Source organism: Antechinus flavipes, chromosome 6, assembly GCF_016432865.1.
Source record: "Antechinus flavipes isolate AdamAnt ecotype Samford, QLD, Australia chromosome 6, AdamAnt_v2, whole genome shotgun sequence".
Taxonomy (NCBI): Eukaryota; Metazoa; Chordata; class Mammalia; order Dasyuromorphia; family Dasyuridae; genus Antechinus; species Antechinus flavipes.
In genome coordinates, this window is record NC_067403.1 from 242,448,021 (window position 1) to 242,454,119 (window position 6,099).

Here is a 6,099-nt window from a genome sequence, read left to right on the forward strand (position 1 = left end):
CTTGTAGAAGAAACCTAAAGAAGTATTATTATTCTGCCCTTCAAATGGGGAAAGGATATATTTCTTTTTCCAGATATTTATGTGGTGTCTGTGCCTCTGTCCTCTCTCTACTCTGATACCTAAGGGGAGTAGGTAGAGGTGTGGAACTCAGCAGGTCATGCTTCAGATTAGTGGTTCTCAAACTTTTGTTTTCAGTATCTTTATCCTATTAAAAATTATTGAGGATCTCTCCAAAGCAGTTTTGTTTATCTGGGTTATATTTATAGATATTTACCATATTGGAAATAAAAACTATTTTTGAATTTGTTGACCCTCTAAAAGGGTTTCAGAGATCCCCAGGATTCTCTAGACCATACTTTGAGAACCACTGCTTCAGATGGTGCAGAATCTGTATTACAACACCTGGGGGACAAAACTCAGATCTGATTACCCCTTTCTGATTAGAAGCAGGGGTGGGAGCTTGAACTCTTAAGTCTAAACTGGTGAATTCAGACCTGAAGAAACAGCAAAAAGTTTTGATCTCTAATTCAGATTCCGAGCGTTAGCAAAGTCTTGTTAACAACCTCACTATGCAAGCTCAGGATCGTTGGATCGACAGAACACTCGGGCTTTTAGGATCCCTGACTGCTGCTCTCAGAGGCTTCAGACTCTTCAGCTTGTCACCTTCCTGAGGAAGGCTGCAGGGCTTTGAAAGAATATGGATGGCAGGCTGAGTTTCAGTGGGGATTATGGAAGCAAATGCTTTACAGATTAATCTTTCTCCAAGTCCCAAGCATATAGATTTAGAGATTTAGAATAGATGAGTCAGAACAGTTGATCTAAAGCCCCTGCTCACAGATGAAGTGTCTTAGTATCAGAGGGAGTGAATGAATCTTTCAAAGTCACAAAGTAGACAAGGAAATAGCTACAGACAAAGGATATAGTTTCAATGTTGAAGTATCTCATTGGCAGAGACAGGATTTTGTTCCCATCTGATGCCTAAGTTTTTTGGACCATATACAGACTGATACTAAGCAATTAATGTCTGCCAAGAATTCCCTCAGAGAAAGTAGTGAAGGAAGCATCAGAAGAGGAAGTTAAAGGGAGAAATCATAAAACTCTGCATGTGGTATATGTAAGTATTTTTCTTAGCTTTTATTTAAATGTTGATTGCCAAGACTATAGGAAATGACATTCAACGAGTCAGGATTGCTTGAGAAGTGCAAAATGAGAAAGCGGCAGTGAGAGAGCACTGTGCTTAAATCAGAATAACTTCTTTTCAAAATCTCTTCAAATGTATTTTAAAGTACAGTTTCAAAAGACTTTGAAACTTTACCCTGCCTTCTCCTCAAAGCCTAGAGAACAGGAAACTGTCTTACCAGAAAATGGAGGCCTGGGCTATTTTCTTTCTTCTTTTTATTAGATGTCTATTTCATGTAATTTATATGAAGCAGTTTTAGAGTTTAAAAAACTCTAGGCAAAAGTGAGATAATTGGACAGATGTTGTGTTTAAAGGAATCTCAGCTATTCATGAAACTAGAATATGGCACACATCCTGCAGGATGAAGAAATTCTAATATTGTGCAGGATGTAACTGTAATATAAAGGGAGATTGGAAAACTGTCTTTTCTTATATCTTGTGGGGGTGATCTCTCATCTCTCCTTTTACTAGTAACATTTTTTTTCTCTTTGATTCCCCCCTCAGATTCTAAGGCAATACATTCTAAATTCACATTGGTGTGTTCTTATTTTTTTTTATCATAACACCTTTCTAATTCATTAATATGTTATGACTTCTGCCATGTTAAATCCTATTAATTTGATATTAAATATGATTCATTTCATAAGTGATTACTTTTTATTATTTGTTATCGTTTAAAAATATTGGTGATACTAACAAAAATAAGAGTGACAATAAAACTAAATCTTTTTTTGTATGTTACTCTTCAGCTCTCTTTCTTCTGCTCCACACTTTCTTTCTCTCCCTTGCTCACTTAAGTGTGTGAAGCAATGGGCAGAGAATTGGATCTACAGTCAGGAGACTTTAATTTGAATCTAATGTCAGATAATAATTGTATGACCTTTAACAAGTCCTAATTTATAAAATGGGAATTTTCTTCTTGCAGTTTCTGTCTACTTAGCAAATTGGCACATATTACGTGCTTCAAAAACTCAATGAAACCCAATCTGTGGGTTCTTTTCTATTTTGGTTTCTTTCAGCTTTCTTTTTCTATCCTATAAAGAGGTGTGCATTATTTATAAATGTGCTTATTTTTGTTGTCCTTTCTTTTCAATCACGTCCAATTCTTTGTGACCCCAGTTGGGGTTTTCTTGACAAAGCTTCTGGAATAGTCTGACATTTCTTTCTCCAGCTTGGTTTAGAGGAGAAGATGGTACAAACACAATTAAGTGATTTGCCCAGCATCACAGAGCTAGTGTGTGAGATATATTTGAACTCAGATGATGAGTCTTCTTGATTTCTCCTGCCCCACTATCCACTGTTCCAACTAGCTACCTCCAAAGTATACGTGTGCATATAAGCATTAGGGTAGCTAGGTTACACAGTAAATAGAAAAATAGACTTGTAATCAATCAAAAAGACCCATCTTTATGAATTCTGTCATTAGGGAAAAATACTTTAACACTTTTGCCTCAGTTCCTTATCTATAAAATGAAATGTGAATGAAATGGTAAACCACTCCAAGAGTTTTGCCAAGCAAACCCCAAATGGAGTCACAAAGAATTGCACAGGACTAAAATGACTGAATACAATTCTTTATATATCAGAATATATTTAACTGAAATAGTGGTTGTGAGGATTTTTTCCCCCAGTTACATACTTCCCTTTTAATCTTGTTTCTGTTGATTTTGTTTGTGCAAAACCTTTTTAATTTAATGTGATCAAAGTTGTCCAGTTTGCCTTTCTTAATATTCTTTCAGAATAAAATAGTTCTTCTTTTATCATAAATTCCTCCCTTCTCCAAAGATCTGATAGGTAAAATTTTTCCCTGTTCTTCTAATTGGTTTAGGGTATCATCCTTGATGTCCAAATCATGTACCCATTTTGATTTGATTTTATTATAGGGTGTGAGATGTAGGTCTCTGTTGAGTTTGTGATATATTATTTTCCAATTTTCCCAGCAATTTTTGTTGAATAGTGAATTCTTATTGCAGAGACTGGAGCTTGAGCGTTTATCAAACTCTTGGTTGCTACAGGCCTTGATTATTGTGTCTTGTATATCTAATCTATTCTCCTGATCCACTACTTTATTTCTTAGCCAGTACCAAATGGTTTTAATGACTGCTGCCTTATAATGCAGTTTTAGGTTTGGTACTGCTAAGTCACCATCCTTTCTATTTATTTTTCATTAATGCCCTTGATATTCTTGACCTTTTATTCTCCAGATGAATTTTGTTATTTTTTCTAGTTGTATAAAATAATGTTTTGATTGGTACGGCACTGAACAAGAAGATCACTTTAGGTAGAATTGTCATTTTTTAATATTATCTCAAGTTTTCCTGTGGTTTGTACTGGGGGATGGCTCCTTCCTGAAAGCTTACTCTTTTTGTGGTTTTGCTCATTCCAGGAGCAGGTCTTGATGCTGTGTTATCATGGAAGCAAGGCCTTTCTATTTGACCCTGGAGGAATGATTTTACTCTTGACTTGTCCTAGGGATTTAAGGTTTATGCAGTTGGCTGAAGCCACAGACTGGTTTCATTAAATGGAATCAAGGAATCATTGGTGGCCTGTGCTAAGACGAAGTCCATCAGGGTGGGATTGCTGTGCTACAGACCATTGTTTTATTCTGCTGATTTACAGGGGAGTATGGCCTTCTTGGTGGATTACTTTGAGTTTTAGCCTTTGCTACAGGGCCCCTGGCTGGCTGCTGCCACTCTTGGACTTTGCTCCTCTTCCATCCCTGAGAAATACTTTTCCTCCTCGTCCCTGCATTTGAATCAGTTAGAAGCAGTTTCAGAGTTGTTTCAAAGGGAATTTAACCAGACCCTGGAGGGGTTCTTTCCTCATTCAACTGTCTTGGCATTGGAAGTCAAGAATGTGTTTTCTGAAAAGTATATCTGTATAATAAACAAAATTTACTGAAGTTCTTTTCATTTTCAAGAAAATGGTAAATTTCTTTTGGCATTCCTGGTTTTATAACGGAATCCTTTCTCTTCCTGCCTAGGTCACTTTGGATCTGAATACCAGTTTTTTCCCTGTCCAAGAGAATAAGGAATGCAATCTTCTGAAGATATCCTGTGCATTCTCTACCTTTTTCAGATTATAACTGGAGTCTTTGGTAATTTTTTATTCCTTTACCTGAATGGCTTCAATTTAATCACTACACAAAGGATAAGACCCATTGATGGGATTTTCATTAATTTGGCCTTTTCCCACATTTTATTAATTCTCTTTAAGGGAGCTCCAACTGCATTCCAGTTATGCAAACAGACAATTGTTTTAGGTGACGTTGAATGTAAAATCATAGTTTATCTACAAAGAGTGTCCCGGGGTCTTTCTCTTTGCTCTTCCTGCTTTCTGAGTGTCTACCAGGTCATTGCTATCAGTTCTGTAAGTTCCAAATGTGCTGGGCTGAAAGCCAGAATCCTAAATGGCATTGTTCCATCCTGTATCTTTATATGGATCCTTAATTTGTTATTTGATATGAACGTGCCTTGGTATGTGACTGGAAGTACAAACAAAACAAATAGTGATCTCCATATGAACATAGGATATTGTACTATAGACTGGCATGCCTTGACTGCATCAAACATGATAACCTGGAAAGCCCTTTATGATGCAGTGTTTGTGGGATTCCTGGCCATTGCAAATGGCTACTTGGTGCTTGTTTTGTATAGACACCACTGGCAAGTTCAACACATTCATAACACCAAACTCAATTCCAGTATCTCCCCCATGATCAGAGCCACCAAAGTCATTTTATTGCTTATGATCATCTTTATAAGTTTTTATTCAGCCAGTTCTATTTTTATTAATGTGGTAGATTATTCTAAAGGCAAAAATTCATGGATGATACATTTCTCTGTTTTCTTAAACTTGTGTTACCCAACAATCTGTCCCTTTGTTTTAATAAACAGTGACTCCCAGATTCTCATGTGTCGTACAATCCATTCAAAAGGATGAAAAAGGCTTATTTCAGCCCAAGATCTCAGAATAGACATGCTAAGCCTAGAGCCATTGAATTTTTAAGGTGAAAATAAATGTTTTTGAATATTTTTAGTCTAATTATTTTATTCTGAAAAAGGCCATCGGATCAAAGCATCAGAAAATAATCATTTTACTTTCTCAAACTTCAGTTTCTTCATATATAGGTCTTTCTGTCAAGAACAGCAACAACTTTAGTGACCTATAGAAAAGAAGTATTCTTCACTGAATTTTGGTTGCAATTACACATTATGGTCCCATCTGTCAGAACAGGAAGAAATCTCAATCGTCACCAAGTTTAATAAACTAATATACTTGGAAAAAAACAATGACTGGAGAGTTTAATTAATTGCACAGGTCTGCATAGATAATGAGTATCTTACAGAAATTGAAAATTTTGTTTTTCTTCACTAGAAAGGCCACAGTCCTATTCACTGCATTTTGCTGCCATCTGTTATTTTAGATATAACTATTAATTTTTTTATTTTTATATTTTAAAAATATTTTTCTTCATAATTTTTATTTGAATATTAAAATATTATCAGATATATCCCAGTTTCTGCAGAAATTTGTTAAAAGAAATAATGATAGATGGGGATTGTAAGGGAAAAGGAGAGAGAAAGAGAGAGAGAAGAGAAGAAGAAAAAGAGAGAGAAGAGAGAGAGAAAAAGAGAGAGAGAGAGAGAAGAGAACAGGAGAGAGAGAAAAAGAGAAAGAGAAAAAGAGAGAGAGAGTGAGAGAGAGAGAGAAAGAGAAAGAGAGAGAAAGCGAGCGAGAGAGAGAAAGTTCAGTCAAAATAACCAGAATTTTGAAAGAATTTGACAATATATGTGACATTTCTGCCTATATTCTATGGTAGGAATACTTAACTTTTCATCAGATTTTCTGGGTCTAATTCTGGTTATGCTACTTTTTAATTGACTGCTGCTAAATCCTTACCACTCTGGTCATTTCAA

The 6,099-nt window shown here is 35.7% G+C and overlaps 1 long non-coding RNA gene across 1 annotated transcript; it reads left to right on the forward strand.

Annotated features, from left to right (window-relative positions):
* The first annotated feature begins 667 nt into the window (after positions 1–667).
* On the forward strand, positions 668–5,764 carry LOC127540762 (uncharacterized). The gene is made up of 4 exons (XR_007948277.1): positions 668–1,114; positions 4,164–4,277; positions 5,077–5,189; positions 5,296–5,764. It is a non-coding gene; the product is annotated as an uncharacterized LOC127540762 (long non-coding RNA).
* Positions 5,765–6,099: the final 335 nt, after the last annotated feature.